The 21,384-nt window shown below is 38.0% G+C and overlaps 3 long non-coding RNA genes across 6 annotated transcripts; 1 reads left to right on the forward strand and 2 right to left on the reverse strand.

Moving 5' to 3' along the window:
- Positions 1-5,784: 5,784 nt before the first annotated feature.
- LOC308399345 lies at positions 5,785-7,824 on the reverse strand. 2 transcript variants are annotated; one of them, XR_013972135.1, is made up of 6 exons: positions 7,561-7,695; positions 7,045-7,084; positions 6,853-6,899; positions 6,496-6,540; positions 6,057-6,125; positions 5,785-5,850 (listed from the first exon to the last, which is right to left on the reverse strand). It is a non-coding gene; the product is annotated as an uncharacterized lncRNA (long non-coding RNA). The 2 variants fall into 2 exon arrangements; XR_013972136.1 differs by having other exon boundaries at positions 5,789-6,125; positions 7,561-7,824.
- A 117-nt stretch (positions 7,825-7,941) lies between these two features.
- On the forward strand, positions 7,942-9,546 carry LOC308399344. The gene is made up of 2 exons (XR_013972134.1): positions 7,942-8,414; positions 9,015-9,546. It is a non-coding gene; the product is annotated as an uncharacterized lncRNA (long non-coding RNA).
- A 2,707-nt stretch (positions 9,547-12,253) lies between these two features.
- Positions 12,254-15,677, reverse strand: LOC308399979. 3 transcript variants are annotated; one of them, XR_013972282.1, is made up of 5 exons: positions 15,543-15,677; positions 15,112-15,416; positions 14,848-14,944; positions 13,933-14,067; positions 12,254-13,114 (listed from the first exon to the last, which is right to left on the reverse strand). It is a non-coding gene; the product is annotated as an uncharacterized lncRNA (long non-coding RNA). The 3 variants fall into 3 exon arrangements; XR_013972283.1 differs by having other exon boundaries at positions 14,848-15,416; XR_013972284.1 differs by lacking the exon at positions 15,112-15,416 and having other exon boundaries at positions 15,543-15,671.
- Between the last annotated feature and the right edge of the window lie 5,707 nt (positions 15,678-21,384).

The following is a 21,384-nucleotide window of genomic DNA, read 5'->3' on the forward strand; positions in this document are numbered from 1 at the left end:
GGCGGAGAAGAGACGTCAGCGCAGAGCTTAAATCTGCCAGCCTAATTAGCTCAATCAGCTCCAGGTGGTAGAGGGTGTGGTGGCCATGCCCATGGGTGGAGACCAGAGAAGTTCAGGATCCTAGTGGAAGTTTCCAGCCACTCACCCAGACCATGACTGAAAATGGAAGGAAAGCTTGTGTTTTGGTGCTAACGCCGTGCAGTATGTTTTACTTACAAGTTCCAAACTATCACTGAAGTTTCCATCCTGATCGCTGCTTTTTTTGCAGATGTGTTTGACTCAAAGTCCATTAAAGTGAGCAACACTGGAACAAAGTCAACAGCACTCCTGGCTGCAAAATCGAAACATAAGGATTTAAAATCAGATGATTGTTTGCACCTGTGTCCCGCTCATCAACCCTCCTGCAACCACCTCTTCATCTTCTGTTATTTCCCTTTTATATATTTTTCTTTCTTTCCTCCTGTTGCTTTGCTGTCTGTAAATGTGTAAATGCATATAGTGCAGGTCTCTGGTTAGAGATACTGCAATTACTAAACAATTGTACATTAGAACATGTGTCTAAAATAAAAATATTTTTACTTTGTCTTTTTTTCTTAAAGTTTATTTTTAAACTAGTTCAAATTTTCTTTTCAAAAAGGAAAAAAATAGCTTTTTGTAAGCTGTAACCCTAGTTTAACCCATATTTTTAACATCTGTGTGTTGCAACAAATTCAGCAAGTTGTTGTTTGTTCGTGATTTTGCAGCTGCAAACAATGTTCATGTACAATAAGGTTAATTAAGGTTAATTTGAGGGGGTAGGGACTAATAAGTGTATACTTCTGCCTACTCCTTTTCAAACAAAAGAATGGAATTGTATTTTGTAATGATTGTGAATGCACATGTTTGAAATAAAAATGAACTGAACTGAACTGAATTACCACATAATCCATGAATATGTTACAGTAATTAATAGCTAAGCTTCATTTCTTTTTTTTTATGCATACAGTATATTTTATGATGTGAACCAACAAGTGCTCCGATGAAGCGCTCCTGCTCTTTAAATATGACCCATACGGGTTTTTCCAGACCACCATGCTGGATTCACAACCACACACACCACAGAGAGCCAAGTCTCCTTCAAAGCTTTATTTAGCACTTGATTGATGAGGAACGAGGAAATCAACAGAAATCCCTCATTCCTCATTAGGGGCAGAACAAAAACCAGCGTGAATGACCATTTTAGCTAATGGTAACAGTGCTTGCTTACTAGGTATCCAGCATAAATACACTCATCAGATACAACAGAGTTCACAAATAAACAAGCATGAGTTTTATTATTTACTTTCTTGGTATTTTTATATCCTGTCACAGGAAGTTAAAGATTATTCACCATTACTGGACCTGCTGAACTTAAAAAATATATTAATTTAGAGATTTAGGCTACGTCTACACGGGTATTTTTGAAAACAGATTTTCCTTTTTTTTTTAGATCCCGTCCACGTGCAGTTTTGAAAAATATCTCCGTCCACATGTAAACGCTAAAAACGAAATGTTGGCCAATCAGAAGTCTAGAAGCCTGGGAGGGAAAGAGTAAACAGGGTTTTGTACCCTCTCAGAACCTTAAGTACTTCTGAAAAGTTTTTGTTTTCCTGGAAAGGCAGATCATTTTGTGTTACTTTTCTCAAGTGCCTTCCAATATTTCACATGTTAAAAACTAAAGAGAGTATTTTGGTTGGTATAGACTCACAACTTAGGAATGAACAAAATGCCCACAGTATACATAAATTTAAATGTTTAAAAAAAAAGTAAATTTATTCAAAACTGATGTTGGGATTTGGGTTGTGACAGCGGCTGTGTTGAATGTAGAAGCCACGTCTGAAGTTCACCCTGACGCCTCTGTCTTTGTAAATGGAGGGACAGTAACTGCGTGTGTATATGCAAGTGTGTTAAAACTGCAGATAGTCAGATTCACAGCAGCAGTATTTTGTCGCTCTCCGCCATTGTAGAAATAATCGCATGCTTTGATGTTGCGTGACTAAATCTCAGTTTTCCTCGTCCACACGTAAACACAAAAACGGAGTTTTCCAAAATCTCCACCCTGGCAGGAGTTTTTAAAAATCTCAGTTTTCAGTGATCGAAAACCCCGTTTACATGTGGACAAAAGGTGCAAACGCATAGAAAAATCTGCGTTTTCAAAAATACCCGTGGACGTAGCCCTACATTTACAGCCTTGTGTTGACTGTATAGTTGGGGTGATAACATCCACAGTTTGTAATCAGTTGTTAAGTGATAACCCATAGACTGTCCTTCTGGGTCCAAACACCTAGTGATGGGATTTCCGGCTCTTTTTAGAGATCCGGCTCTTTCGGCTCGGCTCACTAAAAAGAGCCGGCTCTTTCGGCTCCGAACCGGCTCTTTCGGCTCCGAACCGGCTCTTCAGGTTGTTTTGTTGCTTTAATTAATTTATTATTCACAATAATATAAAATTATGCACAAAAGGAATTACTAACGTAAAAAAGTGGTTTTATTTATATATGTTTATATATAAATATATATGCGGTGGCCCCTAGAGACAAAACACGTACAAACTCCAAAACACATTTCTAGCATGAACTGAACTTCCAAAGCAGAGCTACTAGATCACTTAAATTACACAATTGAAAGCATGTGTGTATTGTTTGTGTATTTATACACAGGCACTCAAATATATTCAAATAATTAAAAAAAAAGTTCATCTACCTGTTACTATCACACACCAAATCCGGTCGGTACTTGCTGGATTGTGTAGCCACAAGATAACAAAAGCTCAACACTGCGCCCAGCATCCTGGAGCACTTCTGTTGTGTTTTGTACGTGTTTTGAGTTTTTATGTGCTTCTGAGTTTTTACGTGCTTCGGAGTTTGTACGTGTTTTTACATGTTTTGGAGTTTTTACGTGTTTTGGAGTTTGTACGTGTTTTTACGTGTTTTGGAGTTTGTACGTGTTTTGGAGTTTGTACGTGTTTTGGAGTTTGTACATGCTTCAGAGTTCGTACGTGATTTGAAGTTTGTATGTGCTTTGTCTCTAGGGACCACTGTAAATATACTTTTATTTATTCACGCCACATAAAATGTAATAAATAAATCATATAATACAAAAATCAACTATTCACATTTCAACTTTTAACTATTTAAATTTTCAGCTGTTTCCTTTTACAAATTTAAAGTGAAAACAACACAAAACACTGAAAAACACAATTAAATATAAATTATAATATGAAAACAAAAAGAACATGCACATTCTCTGTCATATGGGCCCGCATGAATCCGCACTTTCTGAATCCTTTATCATCTGCAACCGAAAATAGTTGTGGATGATTACTATACCTTTCTAATGTGAAGTTGTTGTCCCTGGCTCTCTTTCTCTCTCTCTCCTTCTGGCTCTGTTCCTGTGCTACTGAGTGTAACTACCGCCCCTCCCCCCTCTGCCCAGCGTAAAGCACAAGGCTCGCGTGCAGAGTGAAGCGGGAAAAAAGTGCGAGACAGAGGTTGAGAGAAAAAAAAAAAAAAAAAACACGAGCCGTCACGGCTCGCGATAAGGAGCCGGCTCTCGTCGTTCACGTCAAAGAGCCGGCTCTAAGAGCCATTTCGTTCGCGAACGACCCATCACTACAAACACCTATCCGGTTGTTCAGTCTGACGTCACTAGCCGTGTCTGGGTCTAAAACTCCGCTGCAGGTCCATATATCAAACGATCACTATGGCATTACTGAGAGTTGAAAAACTGTCTAAAGTCTTTCATCTTTAATAAAATGATCAGCGTTCTGCTCTACCAGGTGTAACAATTGAGTTTAACATCCAGGCATCCATGAAAACGGAATTTATGACATTTAACGGAGTTAGAAGTTAGCAGGGAGTTAGCTCGCTAGCTTCTATCTAAATACAATATAGCATGTCCTGACTGCGGGGTTTTGGAAACAAATTAAAACGTACAGCTCTGTTATCACTTCCAGCATAAATGAAGACAGAAAACTAAACAGCAGTGACGTTTGTAGGGTTACTGAAGTTGGGCTAGCTGGTATATAATGATGTGCTACGTGACCGCTAGCGACACAGCTATGTTAGCATAATATAAACAAGCTAACTTTTTTTCCACTCGATAAAAGTTAACGTGAGTGTTCTCGGTGGTCAGGAACAAATGTAATCGCATGGCAGGATGCTGTAAAAGGACCAAACTTCAGCCAGGAGAACAACTGAGATAATCCATCCACAATACGAGGTTAGTCATTCATATACTGCTGCATGGGCTGGGCTGTAGTTACATCCTAAGGTTTTAAAAACTGAGCTTAAATAAATGGTTAGCGATAATAAAAGCCGAGGGAGGTCAACAGTGATCACTGACTGTTTTAGGAGCTTTTTGAGATCAAATAGAAGAAAATACATAACATTAAACATGTTAACAACACAAAAGCCATATTAAACGCAGACTACTTTAGACCCGGAAGTAGGATTCGTCGCGTCATCACTGAACAACCGGATAGTGTTCATCAAGGCTGTTGTCTCGTTCCATTTAATCTGAAGAAGCCCCCCAAAATAGTCAGTGATCACTGTTGGCCTCTCTGCATTTTTTAATAGCAGTATTAATCTGCAGCATGTCCCATACGGTAAAAAAATATATTTTAAAATACATTTTGAAATATATTTCAAAATATACAAAAAATGGCCAAAAAATATATGTGCTAAAATACATTTTAAAATATATTTATATATTTAAAATGTATTTTAGCACATATATTTTTTGGCCATTTTTTGTATATTTTGAAATATATTTCAAAATGTATTTTAAAATACATTTTGAAATATGTTTATGTATTTTGAAATGTATTTTAGCACATATATTTTTTGGCCATTTTTTGTATATTTTGAAATATATTAATAAAATATATTTCAAAATACAATTTAAATTTATTTAAAATCATTCAAAAAAATATAAATTTAACCCTTCATATATTTCTAAGAAAACACATTCACATGTAACATCTGAAAGAAATCTTTATTTGATGTTTAAAACATACATATAGCATATCAATCAAGCAAGGAATATTCATTTTATAAGTTTATTCTCATTACATACTTAAACATTCTAAAAGAAACACACACACATATACATATATGTGTGTGTGTATATATATATATATATATATATATATATATATATATATATATATATATATATATATACACACACATACACACACACACACATACATATGTGTGTATATGTGTGTGTGATTGTATGAACATAAGTCAGCATACTTAAAATGTAATTTCTTTTCCTTTTCCAGCAGTCTCAGTTCCCCCAGCTTTCACGGCAATCCTCAAAGCCCTTCTGGACACGCTGGGAAACCCCTTCCTTACTGCCACTGTAACAAACAAAAGTCACAGTTCTATTACTTTTATCAGAGTTAAAATAAAAATGTGATTTATGTTAGCTGGCTTCATTTAGCAAACAGATATTTCTGTTTATATAGATACAGATATTAATACAGATATATTTTACGCATAATTTTACCTCTTTTTTTTCCTAGATGGGAAGTCTATCCAATTCACATTACAGTAATGCTAACACCCCTTTTGGTCGTCTCTCCTTACCTTCCAGCATTCATAAATCTGTTGACCTTCTTTGTCTGAGACCAACCACTACAATGCATCATCACCTATTTGTATTGGTAACTTACTTTACAACCTATTTTAATGGTTGCAAAGTAAGTTACTTGTGCTGTATGCAATTTTAGATACACAGAAAGTCTTCACTTACAATATATGGCTGTCATAGTGTCCTTATCAAGGGCAGTTCTTCACTCTGCGCCGATGTCCGTTTTGCTCTGTCCTCCTATAAAAAGCATGAACATTTGAGTGTTTGACTAGTTTTAGATTTCCAAAAATTTGATATTTGTACAACTAAACATTTGAACTACAATATATGCTATTGAGCGATACTTTTATGGGTAATTTTTGGTAAAGAAACTGGTGACAGAGTTGTAGGCTTTTTAAAGTACTATTAGCTAACCATTTGAACTGACTTTCAAAGCTGATTACCTTTTAAATTGCTGTGGATCAAAACCTCCAGTGGGAAGGCGGCCATTAGAAGAACACGCACCATTGAACCTGAAAATAACAAAAACAAACAAAAAACAGAACAATATATAAGAGTCCGGTAGGGTAATAAATCTCTTCTGAAGCAATATAGTTCATTTTGGGTGAAAAACAAAACATTCCTCTAAAATATATATACTGACATCAGCAATCAACATCATGATTGTAATTATTTCCTTTTTAGTACATCTACTGCTGTTTGCATGTGTCAAGCACTACGACTGTATCTATGCATATGCAATGTCTAAGCAGTAGTATTGGTCTGAATGACAACAAACCTAACTAGTGTTTTGGAAAATCTGTTAGAAAACAGTTATTTCAATAATTATGATTAGCATGTGACACAGACACCGCATAAAAAACTACAACAACAAATACTTACTTTAGGAGGATGGGGGAGGGCAGCATGAGGTTGAGACTTTGACATCTGTAAAAAACAAATTCATGTATTACAAACAAGTCACTTAAAAATACATTAATGTGGCAGACTGTTCCCTGTTCAGATGCAGTGTATAAGTACAATCAGGGCTGTCACAACAATGGGGTGGGGCCAAGTGGCTGCAACCCTAGGTACAATGTGCAGGTATATATAATTACATATAATATATGTGAATAAAGCAAGAATCTGTTTAGGTTAGTCACTGTGCTGACTGATGCTTGCTAGGTTTATATGATTGCAAACTGCACAAAAACAACAACAGCAACAACATTAATGACAATGACAAACAAAATTACTTACATTTATGTAAATCTCACATTAGGAAGATCTGCATTCGATTTCATGGGCTGAAATAAATAGGCAGAAACATTACTGCTAAAAAAATAAAAAACAAAAACTCTAAAAAGCCTAAAAATGACTTAAAAAGCAAGGAAATGTGGAACATTGTAATTAGCGAACATTAATAAAGCATAACTGTTCTTTGTTTCTAACCTTGGTAAGTACTCTGTAGCCAGAAGGAGAGGTAGGATTTCTGTGAAAGCCAAATTAAATGTGAATAGGCTTTGATAGTTATTGAGAAGGCAGAATAATAAGAAAAGGCAAAAGTACGTCACAATATAATTAATTAAGTTACATATTTTGATTACCAAATTATGGAAGCGTGGAGCTGCCACCCAGGCAAAAGAAAAATAGAGCTGTATCACGTTATGACGTGAAATGTTTATTGTTCTAACATTATGCTTTTCATGTTTGTATAATATAATATCACGTTATTATAATATACATAATTGTCACGTTCGCACAATATTGTACGGACGTGATAATTATGTACATTTTTCGTACAATGTTGTTCAAACATGTTGTTCAAACATGATAGTATATTGTTAGAACGATAAACTTTTCACGTTATAACGTGATATACTTATATTTCTCTTTTGCCTGGGTGGCAGCTCTACGCTTCCGTTCCAAATACACGAGAATAAAGTAATATTATAGGGGAAAAGGCACCTGCTAGCTTGATGATGGAGGCTTCTTAGACTGGCCACCCGCCTTGGCTTCTTGTCGCCACTCCACGAAATAAAGGTCCGTTTCCTCCATGCCGGCTAATTATTCATCCTCATTAAAATCTCGTATATGTTCAGTTGGCAGAATTGAGAATTTTACATCTTCCAACCACTTAATTAACGCGAACATAATCGGCTTGTTTCTTCCCGTCTCCTGTATCCGGCCGTTCCTCTCGCTGTCAGATTTCGCGCCTCAGAGACGTCGTTATTTTTCAAAAAAAAAAAAAAGAAGAAAGAAAGAAACAGCAACAACTACTAAAGAGAGTTTTTGCACGTTCATTGCACATTTGTGGGAATGTTTAAATATTTAATTTTTATTAATTACTTTTCATTATATCTTTATTTTTTAAACCACCGTGGCAATGCGCATGCGCATACACTCCTGCACGCAAAGGGCTTTGGAGTTGACGTAATGTCGCAATGCATTGTGGGAGCGCAGCACCATCTTGGCAGGTCACGAATCAAAACAAGATTGCTACGAACCATTCTGAAACGTAGCTCAAAAGAAAATGACGGTATAGAGACAGATTCTGTCCAGATGCAAAGAGACGGTACTTGATTGTTGAAATGTGGACCCGTATGAAATATAGCCGTGGAGTAGAAACCCTGAAGACCAAACCGCTATTGACTTAGCATGATCTACTCTCATACCTTGTCTGTGGAGTCAGAGCATACACGGCGCACCAATTTCGCAATTATAAATCTCTGGAGGCGCACATCCAATTCACCAAGGACTGGGTACAAGATTTGGCTATTTTTAAGCCTCCACGTTGTGAGTACGCCGTCATTCAAGCAAAGGTAAGTCAGCTTGAGTACTGCGAGTAAAATGCGTTTGATTCCCCCCAACATTCAAATTAGTGCTAGTAAAAATTCATTCGTGAGGGGGAAATTACAGTGAGAACATGTAGAGGCTCTGTTAGAGGGATAACATAGTGAGTTCAGTGCATTGATGTGACATTGTCCTGAAGGATTTAGTTATTCTTTATGGTTAAAGAAATTGCCCTAATTAATTCATATTTATTATAAATAATCCTAATTACACATCTTGCACACAAGAATTTCACTCACATGTGCTGTACCAATGTACCTGCACATGTGATGTGACAATAAAAAGTGATTTGATTTGTGATTTGATTTGATTTGCTTCCTTGTTTGTGTCCTGTGTCACTAAAAATACATTCATTACATACTTTAGGTTCATTTTTTGCTGATAGGTTTCTAAAAAGAAACATGCAGATTTAGAATATAACATGCAGCGTTCTATAGATGGATACATAAAAACACTTTATTTGTTACATTTATGATAAATGGATTTGAAAGTAAATAAAACACATTTGTGTCGGACTTGGCTTATTAAAGTTCTTGTCTTTAAATGAACTTTGTCTGTGTGTGTTTTAGGTCCTGCACTCTTAAAGACTGAATTGCAGCATTGCAGCCACAGGTCATTGTGAGCATCACAGGGAAGGTTGAAGCCGCCCACTGCAGCTGTATGACTAGAGTCGTGGAGACTTGCAGCCATGTCACTGCTCTTCTGTTTAATGTAGAAGCAACAGTGAGGATCTGTGGCACAAGGACTGTTACAGATGAACCTGCATACTGGGTTTTGCTGGGTAATATGACCAAGATACAGCCAGAGGTTGGCCATAAGATAGACTTCTCCTCTTCAGCTGCCCAAAAAAAGGTTCTTGATCAAAACATAAACAGACCATTCGTTGTGACAGGTAAAAGAAGCCATCCTCAAAAAAGAAAAGTTCCACCTGCTACTGTGGAGGAGTTGGATCAACTGATGGGACAATATTTTTCCAAGCATAGTTCTGTTCTGAATAACCCATAATGTTTTAATTTAGGGGGCCATGTAAATACTTTGCATTTACTGAATATGTACTTACTAAATACCACTGTTCAAAAGTTGAATAAAGAAACAAAGAAATGTTTGCCTATTTTTAATTAAAAGCACTTTGTCGAACATCACATCAGTTACAATGTAGAAAAAATGTTATGTATAGTTTACAAATGACAAAATGTTCACATAAAATCATGACAGCATTTGTATAATATCACCCACTACTAGCATTCTGTAATTTACTGTCTCTTTTGAAAACTTATCACTACATAAACAGCACAAGACTTAAAAGTATTTAACAAGAGCATTTTTCCCTGGTTTTACTACCACACTGGGGCACATGTTCACCAAAACGCAGCAAACCTTTGCCATCTTATCCAGGAAGGTCACCTTTTTACCCTCACATGGAAGAAGTAATCTGATTGGCATGGTGGTATGTAGCATGTAGTTTGAAGCAGGGATTTCGTAGTGCCCCATGTGTAGTGTTGGAACCCAGTCAGGATTTGTTTCATTCATTTCATAGGCTGGTTTGTTGCAATAATGCCAAATAATTAGCAACTCTATAAATAGAAGGTAGTTCTGCATGTTTGTTCTAAGTTTGTGCTATTGAAAATAAAATTAACAGGCTATAAATAATAATATGAACTTATTTAGAACTTACCTGAATGAAAATACTGGAGCACACCAACAGATATCTGTGGCTGGTAGAGATCTGAATATCAGCTCGTCTCGCAGCTGCTATCCAGGCTAGACGCCTTCTTTTGGTAACATCCAACACATAAGCTCCCTCATGATGTTTCCAGGTGAGGAAACAATGAAAAGAGAGCCTGTTTTCAAGCTTATTCCTTTGTCGGTAGTGCAATCTAACATTACAACCGACCACACAGCAAGCATTTGTTTGGCCTGCTAATATGGCGCCTTGACCAAAAATCGTGGCTACGCCCCATCCCGTAAGATCACGCTCCAGAGCCCTATTAACGTACGGATCTAGAAAGAAGACGCTGCATTTTTAACTCTGAGGGAGATGGAGAATGAGCCTATTTCCAAAACAGTGGAGTGTGTTCCTTTAAATACTAAATTGTATATATTGTCAAAAACTAAAGTGTACATAGCAGTTGTTGTATCTTGTTTACTGTATCACTGACAGATAATTTCAAAGTCAATGAACGCTACATTATAGTGAGATATTGTGTAATGTGAAATACTGTAAGCAAATGAATAAACAACCTAATTCGTGATAGACCTTTGACTCTGTTTTGTTTGAATCCAACTGTTTTTTGCAGATGTGCATAAAACATGTTACTTTTAGTATTGTTATCATTATCATCATTATTGCACTAAATATATTTTAAATAAAGGATACTTTGATATACATTCTACTGTAAGGTTGGAAATGTATTTTCTTCACCCTAAAATATGTTTTGAAATGTATTTTGGTTTGAAAGAAATACATTTTCAATTTCAAAAATATTTTTTTTTGGAGCATCACAAATACAAAATATATTTACCATATATTTGAAATATATTTTGGCCAGGAAAAATGTATTTTTTTACCGTATGGGGTTTTAAAGCTCAGTTTTCAAAAGCTTGTCCCTCACCCCATGGTTTGCCAGACACCAAATATTTGAACAGGTCACAAAAGAATCTCTCTGAGTCCAAAGAAAGATGAAGCTGAGGATTAAGAATTTTAGATAGCACTCACCCAAACCATGCAGTAGTACATTAATGACGAACCTTGTGTTATGGATGGATCATCTCAGATGTTCTCCTAACTTTAGTGTGGCCCATTTTCAGCATCTTTTACTGCCATGCAACTACATTTGTTTCTGACCATTGGGGACCCTCACTTTAACTTTTATTGAAAAGGGTAAAAAAAAAAAATGGAAAAGGGTAGCCTTCATTGTCCAGCTTCACTATGCTAATGTGTTCATATTATCCTAGCCATAGCTAGCTACCACGTAGCAGACCATTATATACCAGCTAGCCAAACAACAGTAATCCTAAAAAATGCTGCAGTTTAGTTTTTTGTCTTCATTTATGTTCACGCTGATAGCAGAACTATACGTTTCAGTTTTCAAGAAATCCCACGGTCAGTGTGTCATCTTTTGATGGAACACAGCACGCTAACTTCCTGCTAACTTCTAACTCTGTTAAACTTCATAAATCATGCATCTTCTTCCATAAGACACAAGCAGTGAAAGAGAATTTGAAAAAAATGTGAGTACAAATGGGAATTACAGCTGCTGGAATTTTAGCTAGCAACACATTGTACGACAAACTGCACACAAACAGTTTGTGTGTTTGCTGATGTTTGTTGAGCTAATAGAAATGTTGAATTTAAAAACTTTGGGCGGAACTAATGGTACTCCCTTTATGCTTTGGCAGCGCTAACTGGATGCTGAAATACCATGACCGTAACTTACGGACAACTACACTGTTCTGGTAATCGTTTACTAAAACTGATTTTTTTCTTTGATTTTTATGCATAATATCTTTACTTAAATGAGTAAATACACTGAAGTAAAGAGTATTTATGAAGGGGTTATATATAAAAAAATGTTTTTTACTCTACTCATTGTACCGGATTACAATCAATCCTCTCCTTTTTTGGAAACTTAAACTGTGCTTATAGAACTGTGATGTTATATTTCTTACAATTTCTGGTGCTCTCTTGACCAGATCTCTCTTAAAAAAAAAAACACATTTTTAATGTCAATGAGATTTTTTACCCAGTTACATAAATTACACAGAAGAGTCATTTTGCCAACAATTGATTGCAGCTTCTACTTGGTGATGGGAATCTTACGTCTGGCTTAAAATGACTTGATATCAGTCATGAGAGATATGTTTGACCTAGGGTTGCCACTTTTATAACTACCAAATAAGGGACACTCTGGTATGGCAGAAGCACAATGCACAGACAGCTGGGCATAGTGTAAATATAAATGCATGTTCATATTCTTATAATAAAAATGCAGTACAATGTTGGTTTCAGTTTAATCAATACCTCATCTAAAGCAATATACAAAGCTGCAGTAAATGATGACAGAAATCACATGGGCAGTTCCTTCGACAAATAAGGAAAAAAAATAAAAAAATATTCAAATACAAGCACTCGTCTGTTACAATTGCGGCCAAATCAGATTTGGTATTTGTAAGTGTGCCATCTGTGGCATTGCGGGCAATGGCAATATACAGGACATTTGAGGTAGAATAAGGGACGAACCAATTTTGCTCATTATATGGGATGTCCCGAATAAAACAGGACAACTGGAATCCCTAGTTTTATGTACTTTTAACTGATTTTAGGTCAAAAAGTCATTTTAACAGTTTAAATTCCCACTATCATTTTATTGCACATCAATGGCAGCATGGTGGTTAGCACTGTTGCCGCACAGCAAGAAGGTCCTGAGTTCAATTCCACCATCAGGCCGGGGTCTCTCTGTGTGGAGTTTGCATGTTCTCCCCGTGTTTGCGTGGGTTCCCTCCGGGTACTCCGGCTTCCTCCCACCGTCCAAAGACATGCAGTTTCAAATTGCCCAAAGGTGTGAATGTGTCTGTGTGTTGGCCCTGCGACAGACTGGTGACCTGTCCAGGGTGTACCCCGCCTCTCGCCCTATGACAGCTGGGATAGGCTCCAGTGCCCCCTGCGACCCTGAAAAGGACAACCAGAAGCAAATGGATGGATGGTTACCAGAAATCAGTTGTATCAAGTTGTATTTGTTGTTATAAGTTTGTTTTTGGCGCGTTGCTTTAAAGACAGCTTTGCCATCATAAAAAATAAAAAGTTAAATAAGAATGGAAAAAATAAAGAAAATAAGAAACTCATGAAAACAAGTTTTTAATAAAAAAAAACTATAAAAAACAGTATGCAGTAAGATAAAGATAAAGCAGATCGGTCACTGGAGTGTTTTGTACAGATATATAAGAACACAGAAACATGCAGTGTAGTTTTTAAAATTGATGTCCCCTCCATGGTCTCCACCCCTAGAGGTCACAATACACCAGACATCTCCTTGACAACAGGCGAAAAGCAGCTCCATTCTCTCACATCATCACGTCAGCTCTCACATCATAATTTCTCATCTCTGCTGGCCGATGTTTGAATTCACGGCCTCCGCTCGTGATTTAAAGCTGCAGTTAAACTGGTGCGGGGCTCTGTGACTGATGAGACCACCAAAGGAAGAGGCTCTTTCCACACCTTTATGTTTACCTTTCCTGTCAGCTTGTTTCCACAAAAGCTGGGAGTGCCCTGACTGTTTGGGTCAGAGGGACTGCAGCTGGAGGGAGGGCTTCATTCTCACCTCAACACCTCCCACTTGGGTGGGGATGAAGGAGAGAGGGGACACCGAACAGCTGTAGCTACCTGTCTCTGCTTTTCACACCAACACATTCCTATTTTACAGCACAGTCAAATTACCATTCAATACACTTCAAAAAGCAACTCTAAAAGAACTGCAAATTTTCACTTACATGGTCTATTTAGCAGCATGCCTGAGATGAGAGTTTTGTCCGATAATACATTGAGCTGAAGGTTTTCACATTTATGTAAAATGCTGAAAAGCTGCATGATCTATGGTGGTCCTGAGAGGTCAAACTCACTGTAACCTAGGAAAAAAACACACAATGGAAGTTAAATAAAACACAACGGATGTAAAAAATAAATAACAAAAACACAACAAAGGTGTATTCGGGGGGCACAATAATGTTGTAGAACAGCTTCTGAAGTGATAGGAACCAAAACATGCCAGAGATTGCAACAAGACCGACTCCCAAAGGGAAGGATTCATTGATTAGTCGATAACTGTTAGCTTGTCACTTCCACATGTGATATTTTCACGTTATTGTCTCCCCATGAACACTTTGGTTGTGTTTTGTGAGTTTTCATTCATTTTTTGTAATTGTGTTTTATTCAACTTCTGTTTTGTTTTGTGTGCTTTTGCAGCTTTTTTCTATTTGTTAAGTAGTGATTCATACATAGCACCATACAAATCAGTACTTTCAATTTGAATATTGGTTAGATCAATGGAAAAAAATAATCATTGAAACCATCCTGATCAGAATCCTTCATTAATCCAAGAGTGATCATAATATTAAATAATACAATATATTACAAAATAGCTCTAGCAAATACAAATACTTCTAATATATCCCAATACAGTATGATACACAAAACTGAATATTGACAAAGTTGAAATTGAGGTATTCTTTTTATCATACTGACTTTGCTGTTTTCTTTGTAAAGGATGTGCAGATATTACGGCTAACACACAATGAAACCTTGGAGACCAAAAACCAAGAGAAAAGCAAAGTGAAAACTGAACTACTGAACCTCGCACTAAATGGTTTTTTTTATTTTCATCCATGCATCCATTCTCTTCTGCTTACCCAGTTCAGGGTCACAGGGGGGCTGGAGCCTGTCCCAGCTGCTATAGAATAAGAAAAGTGGGGTTCATCCTGGACAGGTCACCAGTCTGTTGCATAGCTGCGACACAGAGACAGATAACCATTGATACTATCATTAACACCTATGGGAATCACCGATTAACCTAACCAAACTAACTGCATGTCTTTGGACTGTGGGAATAAGCCAGCGTACCCGGAGAGAGCCCAGACATGGGGCATATGGTGGATTCAAACCCAGATACCTACCTTCCACATAACCTGACGTCCACCTCCTGAGAAATGTAACTACTCATCAGGTCAACGTTCAGGGTTAAGAGGGGCGTCCGGTCTAAATCGAAATCACTTCTAACCTTGTGCATGTCCTCATTCACTACATACTCGGAGGTCTTGCTCTTCTCCTCCTGCCTTCATCTTCATCCTTGGTCCCATGTATTCACTATCATTTCTCTGCATATGTGCAAACTATCGTCGTCTCGCCTCTTTAACTTTGTCTTCAAACACCTTGACCTGAGCTGTCTCTCTGACGATTAACTCCATGTCGATTCTGGTCACTGCAAATGAAAATCTTGCTTCAGATGTTTCAGGGGTGTTTTTTCAGCAGGACATAGTCTAGTGTTTGACAGTCAGAGCTCATACTCTTTCTTGGAAAGTAACTAAACAATACTGAATGTACTTACCACAAACCTAAAGATTCTACCTTCCTTTTTTCAGGTGGTTGACCAGGTATCTCCTGCTGCTCCGGAAACAAAGAGCTCAAGCCGGTTTGAATGTTGTGCTTCATCAGTCAGCAAACAATAGGTCAGGATGGAAAAACAGAAGAGGTGAAAGGAGGAGGGAAAGCATTCAGGAGACAAGCAGCAGGAGGTTCCTGGGGGATAAAAGCCGGGAGGGGGTGCTGGGTTGAGATGTCAGAATCCCTGTGAAGGTGCACTGCCCCACTCCTGATTAGACTGCTAATAGTTAACTATTGTAAAGGTGTTACACTATAACAAGTGATAATGTGTAGCAGTTAATGTTTAGAAATGCAAAACTTAAAATGCAAAATCATTTCGAGGGCATTCAGAGTCTTTTGTTTCAACACAGAACATTTCAAAAAATATCAAACGAAAACATAAAGAGCATCCATTGTATATTTGTGTTATAGTAAAAGTCCTCATTAACTGTGTGTCCCCTGCAGGCCCTCTCCCTGTTATCTCCCATCAGATATGCTTGCTTCCTCTATTCTATTCAAAATGAGTCACTTATTAGCGGTACATTGTTTTCCGCAGTGACCCTTCAACCCATTACTGATTTGAGAGCCAAGCTATTAAATCAAACAACTATGCTTTGAAATGCAAAAGCAATGACCGGAGCAGACATGCGCAAACACAGTCCTGTCAGCAGCAAAAGGACACTGTTTGGGGGGGTTTTCAGCTCTGATCAGCAGGTGAGCGAGATCAACTATTTTTGATATTTTGTTTCAGTAACTCTTACTTGTGGGTTTCAGTGAGGGGTTTTGCCCCGGGGCTGCCACTGAACAAGCTGTCGAGATCAAATGTGTGACCCTGGCTTTGTATACTTGAATATAGGTTCCTTTTTAATTACAGCTTTTCTTTTTTTGATCATCTTATTTCAAAACCTACCCTATCCTAGCGTATTTGTTACGGACACTATAACAAGGGGGTGTCAAACATAAGCAAAGACTCCCTACTGGACAGCATAAGTTTTGGACTCATAAGTGTATTTTCATAACTTTTACAGCGTTTTCTACTGAGAGACCTCCCCCATGGCTGTTGATACTATCTCAAAATCATTTATATATTAACAATTAAATGAAAAATTAAATGAAGGATAATCTGAGCAATGAGCTAACTGCCAAAAAGGGACATTTCAGTGGTCCGGTAGCATTTTGGAACACACTCATTTCTGTATAGCCAGTGAAAAAATGTTGTAATTAATGACATCCATGGATTTTAACAAAACTGTATCCATGTCTTCAGGCAGCATAGGTTCGTTCTCTGTGTGTTAGCTAGCATTATTAAAAACGGTGAAGAGATGAGACATGTTTCTTCTGCACTGTTAAGATTCACTATTGCATGTAATGTATGTCATGCTATACAGTCATGTGGTGTTAGCTTGTCCACTATTTTGAATGTGTGACCATCACTGTAACATAAAGTGAATAAGGCCTGTGTCACATAGGCCTATAGACATGACAGTAACCAGCTGGCAACCACCTGTTGCTAGGGGAAAACGTGTATTCCACAAAGTTAGCAAAAACATCCTCGTGATTGCTTTGGTTTGGCTAACATTGTGCTTTAAGCCTAGTTTAAATGAAAGTGATGCACTCAAAAAAAGGGTGATCAGCTCCTCTCTGAACTGCAGTGAAATTGTAAACAGGAACTGGAAATTGAGACCCTTTTCCTTCAAAGTAAAAGTTGGGGCTTTTCATACATGTTAGCTACAGCACAGGTTTTGCATTGAAGGCGAAGCTTCTTCATTTCTCGTTTGTTTTTGCACATTTTACTATCATTCAGCTAGTGGTTAGTGAATATTTGCAGGCTACCATGGCAATCTGCTAGCAACTTTGCTATCTGATCCAATATAGTGGGTTAACTCTTGAGAACTGTGCACTTGATGTCACATGAGAAACCTCAATATAGCAGCATTCAAGCAGCACGAGACCTTCCCAACTGCTAACTCAGGGACATCTTTGATTCTATTTTTATCCTTATGTGGAGCTTGCATTAAGTTCTGCGTCATGCTGGGGGCTCACTGTTTACTCCGTGGTTGACTTTGTGGGTGATTTACCCTTTAAATTTGTAGTGGTTCAATCCAGCGCTTATTTGGGCTCTGGTTCGACCGGTAGGCGAGTACCCTCCCCTTAAATACCAATTAGTCAGCCTGTTTATGTGTGAATGTGTGATTGGTTCATTTGATTTTGTTTTTCTGTAGTATACTTTTTAATTTAAACACTAACTGTTTTGTATTTTGTAATGGCCCAGATCAAGGCCACAAACCTAAGCGTGTTAGTCTGCTGATAAAGTTGTTCCCTAGTTTTCCATGAAAACAAGAAAAATATGGCACTTTTTTGCAATGAGAGGAAAACATTTAAAACATCTTCTCGGAGATGTGTCTCTTAGTTAGAAATTGAAATAGGGGCAAACAGAATCTCACCAAGTTAGACAGGTTTCAGGGTCATGTTTGACGTGAGGCTTTTGCTCTGATTAATCAGTGGTCTGTTGATATGCATGGATATTCATTTCTGTAAATTAAATAAGCTGATGTATTCCTCCGACCATCCCCGCTGTATTCCTTCCAACTGTTTTAACACCTGGGCTTTCTTTATCACCGCTGTGGACCTACCGCTGATTCTTCCTGCTGGGAGGGGTAAGTGAGGTGAATAAGTAAAGGTGGGGGGTCCCGAGGTTGGAAGCACTCAGCAGGAAGGAGGGCTGTGACTACTGCCTTGTTTGGCCAAACTCAGTCGAGGATAAGGCATCACCAAGAGATTTACACTACTCTGGTTAATCATGAACACTGGAGCACAAGTGCTTAATATATATTAGTGAAAAGAAAAATAACACCTTATTTTTCACAGGACACACTCACAAACACCAGGACAGAGATCCACTGTGGACTACAGGAGGTCACGTAAGGATTCAGGCCCTGGCCAACATGTGGTTCAAAGAAATCCTGCAAGAATCGTTTTTTCTTGAAAAGAGTAAAGATCCAGTGAGCAGCAGTTCTTTGGGCAAAAATGCTGATGTCAATGTCTACCATAGACTGTATATAAAAGATGGAGGCACAGCAGCACTAACCCATTTTTGAACATTTTGAAGCCTCAGTGTTGTTGCTGCCCATGATATTGTTCTTGGAAGCCAGATGTTACTATATTTGGACAAAAAAGCTACCAGTATTGATGCAATGCAAAGACACAGATAGCTAATCATGCTTTATATTATGTGTTAAATATCCTGTTATTTTGTTTCTAATATTGTAGCGTTCTCTTGCTTTGTATTATATGGCAAACACAGTTACAGCTAGACTGAAAGCATGTGTGGACTTGCTTGCATCTTACTTTTCAAAATAATGGCGCACACATACTCAGCCGTCTCGAGGCGCTCACTGTTCACATCTCCAAAGATGCACTATTATATTGCTTATTGTTGATATATCTTTTGCAAGGAAATATTTTTATAACTACTCTTTTTTTTGACAAATGCCCATTCACTGCTCCTTCTTCGATATGTTTATCCATGTGAATTAACATTTTAGAAATGCATACTCGCTCATTAAACGGAGAACCAGAGTATGATGTGAAGTAAATGTCAGTGAAGGAAAGTGCAAAAGGTTGATTGGGAAGTTAAATTGGATATTGAGCTGACTGAGCTGTGTGCATCTCGGTCAGTGTGTCAGGATTATTGGATGATAGCCGTGCCTGTCTAATAAGAGCTAGCAAATACAGGACAATTGGGTTACAAATGAGCAACAATTCTACCTCAGGGTGAAAGATAATTACAATCAATACTAACCTTACGCTAAAGTCCTGTATCGTCTGACCTTGAGCCTGACGTATATGCAATGGGGTTTTTTTTTTCACAGTTGAATTAATGGTATTGATGTAGTTAATTATTTCCATATTAAAAGTGAAATTTCCCTTCACACTGGTGTCAAGGGCAAGATAGTGAAAATAGGTACGATTTGTATGATAAGAAAGTTGCTAAAAGGCGAAACTGTTGCTTGGTTTTCAGGCAGTGTTTGTATGTGTGTGTTTTTGCCGGGGGTGGGGGTGGAATTATGAGGTGAAAGGACACATATTGACAAATCATATGGCCATCAGTCTGGGCCGGCACACTCCATGCCAAAGTCAATCGTCCCATTAATTATAAGAGGCAGGCACCCTCACCGAGTGCCGCACACTGCCTCGTTTATTCCTGCTGATCTGTTCGCACAGCAGACATTTTGTTTCGGGCTCGGAGATTTGTAATTGGCAGAGGCCACACAGCGCAGACCTTAACACGGGCCACTTTGGAGCCTCTCAGCCACCCGTCAACATCAACCTCGCACAGGCTCGGCCCTGACAACACACGCACTGTTTTAATGCTTGAAAGATCCTGTGTTAGGTACCGAGAACACAAATATGGCTTGACACCTGGAATGAGACTTGATGCAGCACGATCCACGGAACATCTCCTGCACCAGTGTAGCATTAAAAATACACAAATCATCGCCATGGTGGAGCACTGATACCCTCAGCATCACCCCACCACCAAAATAGGGTTTCTTCTGCATTAACAGTCAGACCACCACATGATTAAACCTGCACAACTTCAGGTTCATTAAAAAAAACAAGACAGACTTTTGTAATATTAATAAAAAGCACTCAATGACGCAACAGAAAGTTTACAACCGTGCTACAAATCAAACCAGATTTCTGACTTGCTGACAAAGAAATGAGCACACGAGAATTCCCAAAAGTCTCATTAACCAAATTCCTTGACACAACTTTCTTTGGGCTTCATTTGTGAAAGTGATGTGGTAGAAGATGATGCTGGTTGGATTAAACCAAAACAAGTCTTAATATAATACTGACGTTGTCTTCAGTAAATGATGATGATGAAAAGTTAGCTACACATTTGGCAGAGACAAAGAAACATTATCAGTCATGTAGTTATGTGTTTCTTGTAATTTCAGTCCAGTTTTTTTCCCGTTTAGCTTCTGTTTGGGTGAAAACGTTCTTTTTAGCCTTTAAATCCCACCCCACTAGCTGTTAATTTTGCATGTTTGCCATTTAATTTTGTTTGAACTTTACATAGCTGTAAATGTCAATGAGAGCTGTGACTCTCAGCAAAATCAGTAAAGGTTCTAAACTAAAACGGCCCAGGTGAGTATTCCTGAAATGACATAAAAGGGATCCCACTTTACATGAGCAAACTATTTCATTTCAGGAAATGTCAAGTAGCATGAGGCATAAACCCACCATACATTGTAAGGCAGTACAATGTATTGCTTTAGAAATTTGATGCTCCCTATTAATCATCCCCCAAATTATCTATTCAGTCATTTTTTAGCCAGAATTGAAGAAGATTCAACTTCAAGGTAAATTCAGTGAATGCTCACGTCAGGCTGTCAGTTCAGTCAGGCGTTGCTTGTACTAAGTGGTCTTTGGCATTTGTGCCTTGACTCAAAGGCCACATCAATTGTTATCAGCTGTTATTGTTATAATATTGTTGACTGAGAGCAAACAGTCCTTTAGTAAAGAGCAAATAACCTCTGCAGTGTAAGAGGGCCAAACGCTGGAGGCGTCTTGTTTGGGAGGCACTGTGTTGAAGACTTTTTTTACCCAGTTTTCAGACGGGTTTTGTGTTTAACTTTAGCATTACACTATACCGCATATAACCTAAACTATAGTTTGGGTTCAAGTGCACCTTTTCACACCTTTAACCCTGTGAATGAAAAATGACTCTAACCAGGATGTTTAAACAACATGCCAAGGACTACTTTACAGGAGCCATATGTTATGTTAGTGACAGACCC

Source organism: Rhamphochromis sp. 'chilingali' (assembly GCF_963969265.1).
Source record: "Rhamphochromis sp. 'chilingali' genome assembly, chromosome: 7".
Taxonomy (NCBI): domain Eukaryota; kingdom Metazoa; phylum Chordata; class Actinopteri; order Cichliformes; family Cichlidae; genus Rhamphochromis; species Rhamphochromis sp. 'chilingali'.